Below are 19,056 nucleotides of genomic sequence, written 5' to 3' on the forward strand. Positions count from 1 at the left end.
TTGGTACGGTGCAGTAGGTGTGTGTAATATGCCTGATGTTTATTATGGTTATTGTTATGATTATTATGATTATTATGGATATTATATGGTGTACAATGTGGTTTTGTTATTTGTGAAATAATAAAGTAGGCCATCATGGTCATTTCACCAAGCGAGTAAGTGTTGGTGTGGTTATTTAAAGGGGATAGCAGGGTAGGTTTTTGTAGCCGGAGGAGATTCTTCCATCCTATTAAGTCATAACTGAGACATGGCTGGATGATAGCTATGACAGTGGGAATAACTGAGCCATGGCTGGATGATAGCTATGACAGTGGGAATAACTGAGACACGGCTGGAGGATAGCTATGACAGTGGGAATAACTGAGACATGGCGGAGGATAGCTATGACTGGGCAGTTAATGTACAAGGTTACAGTCTGTTTTAGAAGGATCGTCAAAACCGGAGTGGGGGGGGGGGGTCTGCCTTTATGTAAAGTCCTGTCTAAAGCCCACAGTCCGAGAAGATATAAGTGAGGGACATGAACATGTGGCGTCACTGTGGGTAGAGATACATGGAGCTAAAAACAACAATAAATTACTAATAGGAGTTTATTATAAACCACCTAATATACCAGAATCCACAGAAAATCTACTACTAAACGAGATAGACGAGGCGGAAATCATAATGAGGTGGTTATTATGGGGGAACTCCGCAGATTATAGACTGGGAAACTGAGACCTGTACATCTCATAAAGGAAACAGGTTCGTGGCTATAACCAAAGACAATTTACCTCTTCCCAAACTGGTTCAGGACCCGACTAGAGGGACGGCCATACTGGACTTAGTATAAACCAATAGACCTGACAGAACAACAGACGTGCAGGTCGGGGGACACCTGGGAAATAGTGACCATAAAGTAATAACCTTCCAATTATCATTCAAAAGAGCGTTTCTACAGGGAGGAACAAAAATACCAAACTTCAAAAAAGCTAAATTTAGTCAACTAAGAAAGGCCATAGGCCTAACTAACTGGGACAAAGTCCTCAAAAATAAAAATACAGCCACAAAATGGGATATCTTTAAAAGCATCCTAAAATCTCATTGTGAGAGGTACATACCGTATGGAAATAAAAGGTTAAGGAACAAAAAGAAACCAATGTGGATAAATAGAACTGTAAAGCAAGCAATAAATGACAAAAAGAAAGCATATAAATCACTAAAACAGGAGGGTAGCACGGAAGCACTGAAAAACTATAAGGAAAAAAATAGAACATGTAAAAAACGAATAAAAGCGGCCAAACTAGAGACCGAGGAGATTAATTGCCAAAGAGAGTAAAACTAACCCAAAATGTTCTTCAATTATATAAATGTTAAAAAGTATAAATCTGAAGGTGTCGGCCCTTTAAAGGGTAATGAGGGGGGAGTCGCAGAGAGCGACGAGGAGAAAGCAAAGCTGTTAAATATTTTTTTCTCCAATGTATTCACTGAGGAAAATAAACTGTCAGATAAAGTGCTGAATGTTGAAATAAATTCCCCATTAAAAGTGTCCTGTCTGACCCAGGAAGAAGTACAACAGTGACTTAAAAATAATAAAATAGACAAATCGCCAGGACCAGATGGCATACACCCCCGTATCCTATGGGAATTAAGTAATGTCATAGCCAGACCCTTATTTCTGATATTTGCGGACTCTTTACTGACAGGGAATGTCCCACAGGATTGGCGCATGGCAAATGTGGTGCCAATATTCAAAAAGGGTCCAAAAACAGGGCCTGGAAACTATAGGCCGGTAAGTTTAACATCTGTTGTGGGTAAACTGTTTGAAGGTTTTCTGAGAGATGCTATTAATGCCTTTCAATGGGCATTAATTCCGGATCCGGCCTTGCGGCAAGTGTTCAGGATTTTTGGCCGGAGCAAAAAGCGCAGCATGCTGCGGTATTTTCTCTGGCCAAAAAAACGGTCCGTTCCGGAACTGAATGGATTTCTCTCCATTCAGAATGCATGGGGATAATCCTGATCAGGATTCTTCCGGCATAGAGCCCCGACGACGGAACTCTATGCCGGAAGAAAAGAACGCAAGTGTGAAAGAGCCCTTAGTTTGTTACCAATTAAGAGAACCTTGCAATTCAGTTAAGACTGAAAAGAGATACAATTGCCAAATATCAACTGACACTACTGACTGCACGCCAAAGGGAAGAACTACAACACAAAGAAACCGTGTTTTTAATTTTTTATACATATAAATTTTTTATATGAACATTATATATGCGAGAGCTCCGCATTTAAAGGGACCGTGATCATATAATAGGGTTTATGAATTCAGTTTTTTTAAATATATTTATGAATTGTTTTTAAGTGTGTTGTATTATATACATGAATTAGTAAAGTTATATGCAAATTGCTGTGAGCCAGCCATTTTTTTTGTGTTTACTTATATCACTGAGGGGTGGTCAGTCGGCTGGGCTCCAGCTTAACTGGTGAGAATCCTCAATTGTATTGTTAATTACTTTATGTGAGCGAATCGATTCTAAAAGAATTTTAATTTTTTACAAATTCACCCCAAAATTTGTCCCCCAAATGAATTTGAAGTTTTTTGCTCTGGGAGGAAGTGAGTAGGGAGGCTTGTCTGATTGGCTAAGAGGCTGACAGACAGCTGATCAGCCAATGAGGACAGAATTCAGGAAGTTCCTTTGCTGAGAATGTCCTCAGCTTGTGACCTGGAAGGATGTGTCTGACAAAAAAACAACTGCAGACACAAGCCACTAATGTAGTGTAATGGGAACACTATAAAGATAGTATAGGGAGAGAAAAGGGAGATAAACAGGTATATTTTACGGACTTTGATCAGGGAACGTATATGTAAAAGAGGGACATAGCTGTTTAATTAGTATGGCTGCTGACACTCCGCTAGTTCTGTCCATTACAAGATCATGTAAGAAGAAACTCTTTTTTTTGGATAGGAATAGACAGTCAGCTTTTATTTTTAATCTGAACTTCAAGTTTCTACAGTTCATAGGCTTATTGCCAGCACCCCAACAGCATTCTGCTGCAAATGCTGAGCAATTGTGTATTTTTTTCTTCAAAAAAAAAACAGTTTAAATTTACCGTTTGTAATTGGGCATATCAGTGCATGACACGTGTGTTACTGAATACGTTGCATATTAGTATAAGATAACGAGAGCAAAAGAAATAATGCAATGACATCATCTTTATACCTGTGGTATTAAAAGTGTTGCATATTGCTGCAAGATAAAGGGTAGTTACAGCAAAAACGCCATTATTAGTCCCGTGTTGTTGAACGGGTTGCATATTGCTGCAAGATAACTTGTAGTTACATAAAAGGCAGTACTGCAGTAAGTGCATATTTATACCTATGTTTAGCGATGGCCTTGCGGTTCACCCGGTGGTTGTTTCACGGCAAACTTTTCGCGTTCGCGATTCGCCGAACATATGGAGATATTCGCGTCCGCCATATTCTTTTACATTGTGAAGAACTTTGACCCATGGACACATCCAATCAGGTGGTACAGAACAGCCAATTGAGACGTTTTCAGCAGGTGGACACACCCCCTACTTATAAATAAACCAGATCTCGCCGCCTTTCTTACATTCAAGTCTTTTGCCAGTGTAGCGAGAGAGGTTGCCGTGTGGAGCAGGGACAGGCTGTTAGGGACACCAAACGCTAACTAATAGGGCCACAAAAGTCCATTTAAGGACCGGTATAGGTGTGCTATCGATAGGTGTGATATACTAAGGGGTGTGATATACTTATAATATACTTTTATAATGAGTCAAAAACACATAGATCTATATAGTGATCACCTGGAAGTCAGGGGCCTAGGGGCTAGGGGCTTACTAGGGCCATTTTTATACAGGGTAAGGTTCCGGACGGGGTCGCTCTTATCAGGACGGGTGGTCTGTGGTTAGGCTATCAGGGCCAGAATAGCCCCCCCTGTAGGGCAATATCAGGGACAGTTCTTTGCCCACCCTGTCCTTCAATACCACATCATCATCTAGCCCAGGGATGGATGTCTTTTTGCTTTCCCTCCGGGATTCATGGATGTGCACTGGAGCCCCCCGGATTGTGGTAGGATATATGGCTTCTGATTTGGTGCCACCGAGCACTTGGTATTGCCGACCACATCTATGCTTTTTGCGTAACTTTAATAATTTCATTTATTTTCATTTTGAGGGATATCTTTTCCGTTCACACGTCCGCAAAAAAGGGTCCGCATTCCGTTCCGCAATTTTGCGGAACTGGTGCAGACCCATTCATTTTTCAATGGGGCCGGAATGTGCTGTCCACATCCGCATTTGCGGATCCGCACTTCAGCATCCGTGCTTCCGTTTCCACAAAAAAATAGAACATGTCCTATTCTTGTAGGCATTTTCTATTATAGTGCCGGCGAAGTGCGGTCCGCAACTTGCGGATTGTACATTGCGGTGTCCTTGTTTTGCGGATCCGCAAAACACTTACGGACGTGTCAATGAACCCTCATAGTAAATTATAAAGGTTACGTTTTATCTTCATGTATATTCTAATGGATTGCCTTCGTGTACAATGTTATAATATACTTTCTATGTAGACAGTATTTTCTAGTGCCTTTGTATTGTGCGGCAGTCGTGTGCGGTTCTGCTGCGATGCCGCAGGTATATAGAGGGACAAGCGTTATTGGAAACCAAATCATTTATACTGGTGGTGATATACCAGTCGCTCCCCCCCAAAAAATGATTGAAGCGGGTGTTATAAACCAATATACTTTCTTTATAGTGCATTTGGGTACTGTATAGTGCATTTGCGCATGCGCGTACGCGAAAATTATATTGCCGATATTTCGCATTGAAAAAAATAATGAATGGAGATCGCAAATTCGAATAATCCATCTGGTATGTCACTGTCATGTTGTGGCACTATTTGTGCACTTCTAATAATTATTTCTTGGCTGCAAATATGAGCTGAAGGTTTTTCAGGTTCGCCTGCCATTAAAATGAATGGGACCCGCCGCGAACTTGCAGTTCGCAAACATTTGATTGCGTTCGCGCGATTGAGTTCGCAAACCGTCCCGGCAGATGTTCATCCCATCACTACCCTATGTTATTAAATGTACTGCATACTGCTGCAAGTTAATGATAGTTATAGCAAAAGCAATACTTCAATAATGCCATTTTTATACCCGTGTTATTGAACGCATTTTGTTTTTACTGCAAAAAACATGTTTTATTACTGCATCAGACCATATACTGTAGCTCAAAGATATTTCACTGCAAAAATTGCATTTTTATACCTGTGTCAAGGAACACATAATTCAAAAACATTTTACTGAAAAAATGCATTTATACATATGAAATTAAATGCATCGTTCAAAGACATTTTTCTGCAAAGAGTACATTGTTATATCCATGTTATTAAACACAATATTGCATCGGACCATTTAGTTAGAAGGCATTTCAGTGCAAAAATTGCATCATTATGCCCATGATACTGAAAGTGTAGTTTTACTGCAAACATTGCATTGTTATATTAGTGTTATTGAACACACTACTGCATCATACTATGTAGTTCAAAGTCATTTCAGTAGAAAAATTGCATTATTATACAAGAGTTATTAAACACATAGTTCAAAGATATTTTACAATAAACATTGCATTATTACTAAAGTAAATTGTCAGTTCCAGTATTGCAGGGTTTTTGTAGAGGGGGGTCATTTTATTCCACCTCTGTATTTAAAATACAGAAAACTATTTTACAATTATGCTAGCATCATTTAATAATGTATGTACCAACCCCATGACTTTACATTTATAAGAAACCCATGACTTTTCATTTATAGGCCTCATAATAAAATAATTAGAAAATTGAAGGGTGTAAAACACAAGACCTATGGCTCATCATCTGAGAGTCAGAATGTGGGGAGCAGCAGCACAAGCCGTCCAGCCAATAGTAGTAATAGTAGGCCACAGTTCTCCCTGCCTCCCAAAAGGCACCACATTATTATTGAGGACCTAGAGGATGAGATTGTGGACTGGATGGTTCACTCCTCCTCTCAGTCACAAATTGAGGTTACTTCTGTCTGACATTGTGCCTTGGAGCCAGGGGTCACAGTATTCCTCCTGCTGCTCCTCGTGGCAACCCTAAAAAAGCCTTTCAGTCGCATCCTCTCTGTCTTCACTGCCTTCTACTAGTCAGGCACCCTCTTATTTCCTAAGAAAAGGAAACAAAAACCCCATGTGCCATGGAAAATACTGATTACTGATCCCTGTTGATTACTTGTGCGACAGCAGTCAGCGTTAGGACTGTCATGGTCAGGGGCGTCGTTAGGTCAAAACATTCGGGGTTGGAGCCCTGAATGTTTTTTCCAGTGCCCCGAATGTTTATGCTGGCCGGGAAGAGCTATACTCACCTTTTACTTCCTGGTCCTCGGCGCTCCACTGTGAAGGCTGCACAGCAGACCATACAAGAGGATTACCGGGTGGCGAAGAGCAGCAGCATCCGGAGCAGGAACTGTAAGTGTTTTTTTATTTTATTTTATTTGGGGGCTGATGGAGGCACTGGGGATTAAGAGGGGCACTGGGGGCTGAAAAGAGGCTGCTGGGGGGCTGATATGGGGCATTGGGGGGCTGATATGGGGCACTGGGCGGCTGATGTGAGGCACTGGGGGGCTGATATGAGGCACTGGGGACTGATATGAGACTCTGGGGGGCTGATATGAGGCACTGGGGGCTAATATGAGGCACTGGGGGGCTGAAGAGGGGCATTGGAGGCTGATGTGAGGCACTGGGGGTCTGAAGAGAGGCTGCTGGGGGGCTGATATGAGGCACTGGGGGGCTGATATGAGGCACTGGGGGGCTGAAGAGGGACACTGGGGGCTGTTATGAAGCACTGGGGGGCTGATATGAGGCTGCTGGGGGGCTGGAGAGAGGCTGCTGGGGGCTGATATAAGGCACTGGGGGGCTTAAGAGGGGCACTGAGGGGCTGAAGAGGGGCACTGGGGGGCTAAAGAGGGGCACTGGGGGGCTTAAGAGGGGCACTGAGGGGCTGAAGAGGGGCACTGGGGGGCTGATATGAGGCACTGGGGGGCTGATATGAGGCTGCTGGGGGGCTGATATGAGGCTGCTGGGGGCTGAAGAGGGGCACTGGGGGCTGATATGAGGCACTGGGACCTTATATGAGGCACTGGGGGGCTGAAGATGGACACTGGGGGGCTGAAGATGGACACTGGGGGGCTGAAGATGGACACTGGGGGGCTGAAGAGGGGCACTGGGGGCTGAAATGAGGCACTGGGGCTCTTATCTGAGGTCTGATTGGGGGTCATTCACATTGGGGTCTGATCTGAGGTCTTATTGGGGTCTTATTAACATTGGGGGTCTTATTGAGGCTGTCAGCTGAGGTCTGATTAACAGTGGGGGTCTGATTGGTGGTCTGACCTCGGGTGTAATGAAAAATATTTTTTTCTTATTGTCCCCCTCTAAAACCTAGGTGCGTCTTATGGGCCGGAGCGTCTTATAGGGCGAAAAATACGGGTAAGTTTGAAAATGATTTCTTCTCACTTCATTATATTGATAGATAGAGTCTGTATGTATGTATGCAGAGTGTATTTGTGTATATATATATATATTGTTGGGACTTTGGGAGCACCATTACTTTGGGGGCACCATTACTGTGGGGGCACCCTGACACCCTGGCACAGCATCAGCTTAGCACAGTTCTTTTTGCAGTATAGTTTTGGGGAGCACAGCTTCTCAGTATTGGGATGTTAATTGGAGGATTATGGAAAAGTAGGAAACTAAGATGTCTGTCAATCTCTGCAGAGACGTGAGATGGCTGAAAGAAATTATCACGGTGGTCTGGTCTGAATGGAGAAGATGAAGAAAGAGAACATCTACATCAGAGGAGACGTCACTGGATATAAGAGGTATGGGGCGCTGTATGAGGCTGCCTTCACATCTGCGTTAGTGATCCTGGCCGGCTGTTCCAGCTGTGATTTTACTGGATCCGGCACTGCTGGATGCAGACAGAATGCCCGCCAGCCCCATTAACTATAATGGGGTACGACAGAGATCCGGCCACAATCTGGGAAAAATGCAGAGAATCAGCGGGACATAAACCGCTACATGCTGTGCTTTGTGTCCAGTCGATTCCTTGCATTTTCTGCCGGATTAGGTGGCCGGATCGTACTAAGACCCCTAATGTCACCTGGGGACCCCCAAAGAAGCTTGTGTGTTGGCTGAAGCCTTCCTATCTTACTGGTGGCTGGCCCTGCCTCTCAATTGTGCTTCTGGTTTTGGCTCCGCCCCTAGACTGCAAGGGGGTGGGGCCTGTTGGGGGTCATGTGATTAGGCTGCTCAGTCAAAAATGCACGGGCCTATTTTTTGTCGTTATTAACCCCTTTCAGCAGTCCCCCATTCACTGAAGGGGTGACTGCTGAAAGGGGTTAATAACTACTGTGAAGGCCCCCGACGCCGATGAGGGTGTGGCTTCATGGGGTGATGGCGTGGCTTCATGGGGTGTGGGCGTGGTTTCACGTGGGCTCGTCTTCAGACCCTAGCAACGCCCCTGGTCATGGTTCAGGAAGAGTCGGGGGACTCTATGCATAGCTGTGTTGGTAGTGGTGGTGGTAGTAGTACTTGTAGCCACAGTGGTGGCGGTAGGGGCAGTGGTAGCGACAGTGTCACTCGGGGCAAATACACAGCAGGGTATCGGAATGGGGGCCAAAAAGCCCACAATGACACAGTGAGGATGACATTATTGATGATTATGTGTTGGACAGGACTTGGAAGCCAGGTTGGGGTACTGAGGATGAGATAACACAAGAGGAGGAGAGTGGTGGCCATGGTAGCAATAAAGAGCAAAGGAAATGTATGGCCAGAACCTTCCAAAAAACTGCCATGGCTAGATCTGCTTCTATTGTGGTCAGCTCGGGAACTGGTGATGCTGCTGATACTGTGGGTGCAAACTCAAAACATGCCAGACCTAAGTCAAGCTTGTCTGCCTCTAGCTATGTGCAGAATGTGTGAGTATTTCTTGTCTGGCAGTTTTTTCCACAGTGCCCAATGAAAAAAGCATTGCCATGTGCAAGATCTGCAGGATTAACCCTTTTGCTACCAGCGCCGTACATATAAGGAGCCGGAGCAATGTGTAAACATGGTGCATGCTTGCACGTGCAGCTGGCGCCACGGCTGGCAGATCTCTGCTGTTTCAAACAGCAGAGACCTGCGGCTAATTACCATGACTGGCAATAATGCCGATTGCGTAATGAAATGCTTTAGATGCCGTGATCAAAAGCGCAAAAACCCGGAAGTTCGCTCTTCTGGGCTCCCTACTGATGTCCTGTGCGGCCAATTGGGGCATCGGTAGTTGCACTGAATAATTTCAGCCTCGCTGACGAGGCTGAAAGTGTTCATGCTGCAATTCTTATTTTGGCCACTAGATAGGCCAGAATAAGAAATGAGCAATATTCAGTTTAAATCGCGTTTTTAAAATCCCATATAGAACAAAATTAAACCTATTTATAGGTTCATATATGAGCCTCAAAATCATCACAAAAATGTTAAAAAATATATAAAAAATATATATTTTTTTAAAGTTTAAATCACCCCCCTTTCCGTATAATTAAAAAATAAATGCCTAAATAACAATAAATAAAAACATCATGGGTATCATCACGACTGAAAATGCCCATACTATTAAAATAGCAAAAAAAATTCTAATACGGCAAATGGCGTAATGGAAAAAAGGGTCAAAATGGCCGATTTGCCATTTCTTCATTGCTTCTCTTACCCAAAAAAATTAAATAAAATGTGATCAAAAAGTCATGCACACTCCAAAATGGCATCAATAAAAGCTACGGATTGTCCTGCAAAAAATTTGCCCCTAAACAGCTCCATAGACATAAGTATAAAAAAGTTATGGGGGTCAGAATATGGTGATGTCAATGTTTAAATTTATTTCTACACTATTTAGACATAAAAAAAAAATATGCATATGGAGTACCCAGACAATAAAGGGCATAGGTCAGGTTTGCCACAAACTAAACGCCACGGGAACAAAACCTGTAAAACGGTGGAGGAATTACGTTTTGTTTTCCAATTCCACCCCATTTGGAATTTTATTTACCGCTTTCCACTTCATTTTATGCCATAATTAATGGTGGCATTAGAAAGTACAACTTGTCCCACAAAAAATAAGCCCTCATACAGCTATGTGAATGGAAATATAAAAAAGTTATGGCTCAAGAAAAATAGGGAAGAAAAATGAAAACGCATAAACGAAAAAACCTCCGGTAGTAAAAGGGTTAAAATAAGCCATTTTGTCACGGTCATTTTAGTGACCGTGACGCTGTTGCCATGCAGACTCGTTGCTTGTGGCAACGTGTAGTTTGTTGTTTGCACACGCACTTTCCTTTTATATGGTGTTTTCCCTGTTTTGGTTGGCACGGGGTTAATTACTAGTGGTGTGGTGGGTGTGACCTCAGGCCTCCTTATATATTGGTGTGTTGGAGCCTGAGGTCATAGTTTGTTGGTTGTCAGTCTGTGTAGGAGCTTTGCTCCCTGGCTGAATGTGGTGTCTGTGTGAGTCACCCTTATTTATTATATTGTTTACCTTGCCCTGGCTGTGTGTCCCCTCCAGTGTGTTTCTGTTATTCCTCCCCCACCTGGTGTATGTTGTTTTGGTGTGGTCTGTGTTTGGAGGTTTATATGTTCGTGACCTGCTCCCTGTTCCCTGTTATCTGGCGTTGCAGCCACTGTCATTGCATGGTGGGGGGTTTTCCCCACTCCCCGCCGTGACATTATAATAAATAATTGCTCCGCAGTCGCGTCACCTTCGGAAGAGGGTGCAGCATGTGGCGCCATCTGTTTTTGGTGTGCATGCGCGTTCTCCGGAGGGAGAGCGTTATGGGGGTTTAACGTTTACGGCGCGGTGAGTGGCTTTTTCCCCGCCATTCGTTTATACTGTTGTCTGTGTTGGTGCCCCCTCGTCCCTCTCTATGTTCCTATCTCTGGTTGTCTGCTGGCAGCATTCCTTTGGTGTTCCGGCTGTGTGCTGGTTGGGGAGTGGCTGCTGGCAACGACCTGGAGTGGGAGCGTTTTTTGAGTCGGACGCAGTGTCCTGTATGTTTTTCTAACTGCTTAGGTGGCTGGCTGCCAGGGACCTAGGTGATGGTCCTGGCGTGCTGGCGGCAGTCTTGGAAGAACATGCTGACAGTGACCTTGAATTCCCCACCCCTCCTCCCATTGTTTGTTGTGCCCCACCAACTTCCCCTTTTCGGTTGGGGGGGGCTTTGAGGGGTGGGAGTGTCACGGTCATTTTAGTGTTTGACCGTGATGCTGTTGCCGTGCAGACTCGTTGCTTGTGGCAACGTGTAGTTTGTTGTTTGCATGTGCACTTTCCTTTTATATGGTGTTTTCCCTGTTTTCGTTGGCACGGGGTTAATTACTAGTGGTGTGGTGGGTGTGACCTCAGGCCTCCTAATTGTCATGCCCTGCTCAGGCTATGTGCGGAGGTCTGCCAGATTAGCAGCACGTGTCTAGCCTTTTGTTTTGTTTTGGAGTCAAGCTAGATCCGACTCCCTTCAGGTGCACTGGGTGGCAGAGAAAACTCTGCAAACACAGAGCCAGACAGAAGCTATAACCCGCAGGGAACACTGGGAGTGGGTGTGATTTAAACTGAAACCAACGACCCGTTGGTTTCAGTTTAAATCACACCCACTCCCAGTGTTCTCTGCGGGTTATAGCTTCTGTCTAGCTCTGTGTTTGCAAGGAAGGAAGGATTGGCTGTTCCTGCTCAAAAGATAACTTGGTTTTTTGTTCTCTTGTGGTTTGCTGTCTAGGCTGTGAGAGAGACGCCTGCCCCTCCAGGTTCGGAGGGAGCAGGTTGCCTCTATTCCCCTTTCATCATCTTAGGGATTTTTAGGGTATTCTCAGCCCAGGCATGAGGACACGTTATTCCCACCTTAAGGGTCTGAATGTGGGCTTAGCAGTATAGGGAGAGCTGGTAGGGATTTATCAGGAGGTGACCTTGATCCCCAGCTTCTCGCCTAGAAACTTGTTTGTTTATTTACCTGTGTTTCTATGTCCTGTCCGCCGTGACATTATAACCCGCCCATACTTTGACTGCCATTTCTCAGCGGTTTTAAAATGGAGTCAATCGATGCGCTAGTTGATCGCATGCAGGGATTATCCCTAGAGGTTGCGGATCTGCGTAATTCGGTCACACGGTGTCAGAATGCTCTGGCATCAGGTGCAAGTCAAATTTATGGGGAGCCTAAAGTCGCACTCCCTGATAGATTTGCAGGGGGTGTGGATGACTTTATTCGCTTTAAAGAATCATGCAAGTTGTATTTTCGGCTGCGTCCATCTTCATCTGAAAGTCAGAGGGTTGGTATAATCATTTCTCTGCTAAAAGGGGACGCGCAATCCTGGGCCTTTTCTCTGCCGCCCGTTTCTCTGGCCCTCCGGTCGGTGGAAGAATTTTTTAAAGACTTGGGATAAATATATGATGATCCAGATCGGGTATCGATGGCGGAATCTAAATTGCGCAATTTATTACAAGGTGAACATACCGCAGAGGATTATTGCGTTGAGTTTAGGAGATGGGCTACCGAGTCAGAGTGGAATGACCCCGCGTTACGTAGTCAGTTTTGTCAGGGGTTATCTGAGAGATTGAAAGATGCCCTTGCCTTTCATGAGTACTCGGATACATTGGAGAATGCAATGTCTTTGGCAGTACGGTTAGATAGACGTATTAGAGAGAGGTGTAAGGCTCTTAAAAGGGGAGGGGTGGGTTTAAAGGATCAAATGTACTAACTTGTGTAAAAATATCTCTGTAGACTTGAACTGTTTGATATGGAAACCTGTATATTTGGTTCAGAAAATAATAAAGGATTTATAAAAATAAAAAAAAGAGAGGTGTAAGGCTCCCTCCGCGCAAGGGATCCCTTCTGTGAGTGGTTTCGTCTCACCTGTTCCCCAGGGTGATATTACATGTAACTCTGGGGTAGGGGAGGGACCCATGCAGCTGGGTCAGGTATCTTTCCGTTCTGGTTGTAGAGACTTTAGGAGGTTGCATAAACTATGTTATTACTGTGGAAAAAGTGGTCATTTTATTTTTGCTTGTCCTTCCGTTAAACCGCATGTTGATGAGAGAGAATCACCAAGAGGTTTACTTAAAGAGGACCTTTCACTAGTTTAAAAACTAAAAACTAACTATATCAGTGGGCAGAGCGGCGCCCAGGAGTCCCCCTGCACTTACTAGTATGTCTGGGCGCCGCTCCGTTCGCCCCCGGTATAGGCTCCGGTGTCTGCAGCTCCCTCTGTTGTACGGGGCGGAGTTTTTGTATTAGGGTTGTCCCTTGCTGCAGCGCTAGCCAATTGTAGAACACAGCTCATAGCCTGTGGTTTAAAACATCCAGTGTGTGTATACGATCAGGTATGATGTTGTATCGATCAGGTAGTGTAAGGGTTACGCCCGCTTCACAAGACATTGACAGACCAAACTCCCCTATTAATGCACCGCAAACAACCGCAAACAGTCCATTTGCCCAACCGCAAACTCCCCATTTGCACAAGGTTGGATACCAAGCTAGCCATGTCCCGTTGATGTCATTGAAGGTTTCTTCCTCCACCCAGCCACATACAACACCAAGGGTCCCCGAAAGGTGAATTGAATTGATTTTTCGAACGGGGAGATGGTTAAAAAAACGCTGGCTCCCTCCCCTTTGTTTGAATCCACGGTCACTGAGTCTGGGCCGTGAAATTTACTGTCACACCAATATGAGTGGTATTTTCTGTAGTTCTCTTCTCATCGGTTTAATCCCTGTTACGTCCCCAATCTGGGGTCCATTTATTGAATAGATTTTTCGAACGGGGAGATGGTTAAAAAAAACGCTGGCTCCCTCCCCTTTGTTTGAATCCACGGTCACTGCGTCTGCGCCGTGCAATTTACTGTCACACCGATATGAGTGGTATTTTCTGTAGTACTATTCTCATCAGTTTAATCCCTGTTACGTCCCCAATCTGGGGTCCATTTATTGAATTGATTTTTCGAACGGGGAGATGGTTAAAAAAAAGCTGGCTCCCTCCCCTTTGTTTGAATCCACGGTCACTGCGTCTGCGCCGTGAAATTTACTGTCACACCCGATATGAGTGGTATTTTCTGTAGTTCTCTTCTCATCAGTTTAATCCCTGTTACGTCCCCAATCTGGGGTCCATTTATTGAATTGATTTTTCGAACGGGGAGATGGTTAAAAAATTGCTGGCTCCCTCCCCTTTGTTTGAATCCATGGTCACCGTGTCTGCGCCGTGCAATTTACTGTCACACCCGATATGAGTGGTATTTTCTGTAGTTCTCTTCTCATCAGTTTAATCCCTGTTACGTCCCCAATCTGGGGTCCATTTATTGAATTGATTTTTTGAACGGGGAGATGGTTAAAAAAACGCTGGCTCCCTCCCCTTTGTTTGAATCCACGGTCACTGCGTCTGCGCCGTGCAATTTACTGTCACACCCGATATGAGTAGTATTTTCTGTAGTACTATTCTCATCAGTTTAATCCCTGTTACGTCCCCAATCTGGGGTCCATTTATTGAATTGATTTTTCGAACGGGGAGATGGTTAAAAAAACGCTGGCTCCCTCCCCTTTGTTTGAATAAACGGTCACTGCGTCTGCACCGTGCAATTTACTGTCACACCTGATATGAGTGGTATTTTCTGTAGTTCTCTTCTCATCAGTTTAATCCCTGTTATGTCCCATATCAGGGATTGCCTTTTGTGAAAAAAAAATTTAGTCCGGGTACCTTCGACTGCCTTCACAGTGACAGACCAAACTGATACACCAAACTGAATTGATTTTAGGAACCGGGAGATGGAAAAAGCAGCTTGGTCGGTCCTCTTACTCCCAAGTTGGGGCACTGCGAGTGCACGGAGCAATGTGCTGTGACACCCTATATGAGTGGTGTCTTAACTAGTACTATTCCTATCAGTTTAATCCCTGTTACGTCCCCTATCCGGGGACGTGTGTCGAATTGATTAACCATTGTCGAATTAACGAACCATTATGACATCCTGAAATAATTTAGTTCTGAGCTCTGTACTTGCTTTGTATTGGAATTGATGGGGATTTTTTAAATTGTCTGCATTATTTCTAATAAACTATTAAGAGACTTTATTATGATTTTTTTATTTTATGTATTAAAAACCCATACAACTTAAAATAAAAAAATAAAAATAAAAAATTAAGGTTTTTTCTATGAAAAATTATCCAGCCGATCGCTTTTGGTCTGATCATAATGAAGCAACGGCCTTATCATCTGGGGTGTGGCAGCATTGCCAACACACTCATAGAGGTGATGATCACTTCATTGTGATACGCAAGCCCCTTCACCACAACAAGGTAACGATCACGAAGGGGAATTGACACATGGATGTGCCTTTTCTTTAGTTTTGTTTTTGCAGCCACAGTGCAGCACCAGAGGCCAGAAAAATTAGGCATGTACACATGCCTGAAAAATAATGGTATTGTTGCAGCCGCTTTTGTAGCAGCGGCCGGAAAAATTGATGTTTTCCAGGCAGAAAGGTGACTAAAACATTGCGGCTTGAACCCTAGTTGGTGGCGGAGAATTCACGAAAGTCATCCGGTATGCAGACATTAAATACAGCCGCGTGGGGACCATTTTGAGGCCAAGGCATGTCATTAGGCCTTTTGTTAGTCAAACGTATCCCCCACTATCAGTCCCTTCGGGACCCATGCCTCATTCATTTTAATGAAGGTGAGGTAATCAACACTTTTTTGACCGAGGCGACTTCTCTTATCAGTGACAATGCCTCCTGCTGCACTGAAGGTCCTTTCTGACAGGACACTTGAAGCGGGGCAGGCCAGAAGTTCTATCGCAAACTGGGATAGCTCAGGCCACAGGTCAAGCCTGCACACCCAGTAGTCAAGGGGTTCATCGCTCCTCAGAGTATCGATATCTGCAGTGCAGGCGAGGTAGTCTGCTACCTGACGGTCGAGTCGTTCTCTAAGGCTGGATCCCAAAGGGCTGTGGCGATGTGTAGGACTGAAAAAGCTCTGCATGTCCTCCATCAACAACACGTCTGTAAAGCGTCCTGTCCTTGCCGGCGTGGTCGTGGGAGGAGGAGGATTACTTTCACCTCTTCCCCTGTTAGATTCCCAATGTGCTGTGACATCCCCCTTATACGCTGTGTAAAGCATACTTTTTAGTTTGGTTTTGAACTGCTGCATCCTTTCCGACTTTGGGTAATTTGGTAACATTTCCGCTACTTTCTGCTTATACCGGGGTCTAGTAGCGTGGCCACCCAGTACAGGTCGTTCTCCTTCATCCTTTTTATACGAGGGTCCCTCAACAGACATGACAGCATGAAAGACCCCATTTGCACAAGGTTGGATGCCGAGCTACTCATTTCCCGTTCCTCGTCCTCACTGATGTCATTGATGGTCTGTTCTTCCCCCAAGCCACGTACAACACCACGGGTCCCAGATAGGTGATAACAACGAGCACCCTGGGATGCCTGCTGTGGTTGGTCTTCCTCCTCCTCAAAGCCACATTCCTCCTCTGACTCCTCTTCCTCAGACTCCTCTTCCAGCGTTGCAGCAGGTCCGGCAAGCGATGATGACAAGGCTGTTTCTGGTGGTGATGGTCACAACTCTTCCTCTTCACGCTCATCTACAGCTTGATCCAGCACTCTTCGCAGGGCACGCTCCAGGAAGAAAACAAATGGGATTAGGTCGCTGCCTTCGGTGCGACTGACTAGGTTTGTCACCTCCTCAAATGGACGCATGAGCCTACAGGCATTACGCATGAGCGTCCAGTAACGTGGCCAAAAAATTCCCAGCTCCGCAGAGGCTGTCCTAGCACCCCGGTCATACAAATACTCGTTGACGGCTTTTTCTTGTTGGAGCAGGCGGTCGAACATTAGGAGTGTTGAATTCCAACGTGTCGGGCTGTCGCAAATCAAGCGCCTCACTGGCATGTTGTTTCGCCGCTGGATATCTGAAAAGTGCGTCATGGCCGTGTAGGAACGCCTGAAATGGCCACACACCTTCCTGGCCTGCTTGAGGACGTCCTGTAAGCCTGGCTACTTAGACACAAAGCGTTGTATGATGAGATTCAACAAATGTGCCATGCACGGCACATGTGACAACTTGCCCAAATTCAATGCCGCCAACAAATGGCTTCCATTGTCACACACCACTTTGCCGATCTCCAGTTGGTGCGGAGTCAGCAACTGATCCACCTGTGCGTTCAGGGCGGACAGGAGTGCTGGTCCGGTGTGGCTCTCTGCTTTAAGGCAAGTCAACCCCAAGACAGTGTGACACTGTCGTATCCGGGATGTGGAATAGCCCCTGGGGAGCTGGGGGGGTGCAGTTGATGTGCAGCCAGACGCCGCAGCAGAAGAGGACTCAGCCGAGGAGGTTATCGAAGAGAATGGAGTAGGAGGAGTAGAGGAGGTTTCAGTAGGCCTGCCTGCAAGTCGTGGTGGTGTCACCAACTCCGTTGCAGAGCCACGCATTCCAGCCGTCAGCAGGTTGACCCAATGCGCAGTGTAGGTGATATACAGTACAGACCAAAAGTTTGGACACACCTTCTCATTCAAAGAGTTTTCTTTATTTTCATGACTATGAAAATTGTAGATTCACACTGAAGGCATCAAAACTATGAATTAACACATGTGGAATTATATACATAACAAACAAGTGTGAAACAACTGAAAATATGTCATATTCTAGGTTCTTCAAAGTAGCCACCTTTTGCTTTGATTACTGCTTTGCACACTCTTGGCATTCTCTTGATGAGCTTCAAGAGGTAGTCCCCTGAAATGGTTTTCACTTCACAGGTGTGCCCTGTCAGGTTTAATAAGTGGGATTTCTTGCATTATAAATGGGGTTGGGACTAGGGATGAGCGAACCCGAACTGTATAGTTCGGGTTCGTACCGAATTTTGGGGTGTCCGTGACACGGACCCGAACCCGAACATTTTCGTAAAAGTCTGGGTTCGGGTTCGGTGTTCGGCGCTTTCTTGGCGCTTTTTGAAAGGCTGCAAAGCAGCCAATCAACAAGCGTCATACTACTTGCCCCAAGAGGCCATCACAGCCTTGCCTACTATTGGCATGGCTGTGATTGGCCAGTGCAGCATGTGACCCAGCCTCTATATAAGCTTGGGTCACGTTGCGCCGCACGTCACTCTGCTGATTGAAGCATAGGGAGAGGTTGCAGCTGCGACGTTAGGGCGAGATTAGGCAGATTAACTCCTCCAAAAGACTTCATTCTGTGATCGATCTGCAGCTGTGGATCATTGAAGTGCTAATATCGACTTGCTCACTTTTTTGAGGCTGCCCAGAGCGTTTTTAGATCACTTTTTTCTGGGGTGATCGGCGGCCATTTTGTGACTTGTGGTGCGCCAGCACAAGCTACCACCAAGTGCATTTAACCATCAACAGTCTGGTTATTTTGTGCTATATCCTACATCAGCTGCAGGCTGAGCCTGTGTCACCGAAGTGCATTTAACCATCAACAGTCTGGTTATTTTTTGGCCATATACTACATCTGGTGAAGGCTGAGCCTGTGTCACCCAAGTGCATTTAACCATCAATAGTGTGGTTATTTTTTGGCCATATACTACATCAGGGGCAAGTTGAGCCTGTCACCCAGCGCCTAAAAAATAGACCTGACATTTCTATTCAACCAAATCTGTACTGTTTTAGCTGGTCAAGTTATTTGTAGTGACCGTAAAAGCAGACTTTTTGTTCTGGGTTGAAAAACGATTCCCAAATTTGCCATTCTCAAAATAACTAGTTTCTGGTATATGAGGCCTACTTGAAATCTATCCCAAAAAGGATATCTTACATTGAAGGTGCTGATAGTGTCATTCAGAAAAACCTAAGACACACGCTACCGTGCAGATAGAAGTCTGATTCTGTGATTAAACCTATACCTGTCACACAGCGCAAAAAAAAAACAGGCCTGACATTTCTATTCAACCAAATCTGTACTGTTTTAGCTGGTCAAGTTATTTGTAGTGACCGTAAAAGCACAGTTTTTGTTCTGGGTTGAAAAACTATTCGCA

The sequence above is a fragment of the Bufo bufo genome, chromosome 5 (genome assembly GCF_905171765.1).
Source record: "Bufo bufo chromosome 5, aBufBuf1.1, whole genome shotgun sequence".
Classification (NCBI taxonomy): domain Eukaryota; kingdom Metazoa; phylum Chordata; class Amphibia; order Anura; family Bufonidae; genus Bufo; species Bufo bufo.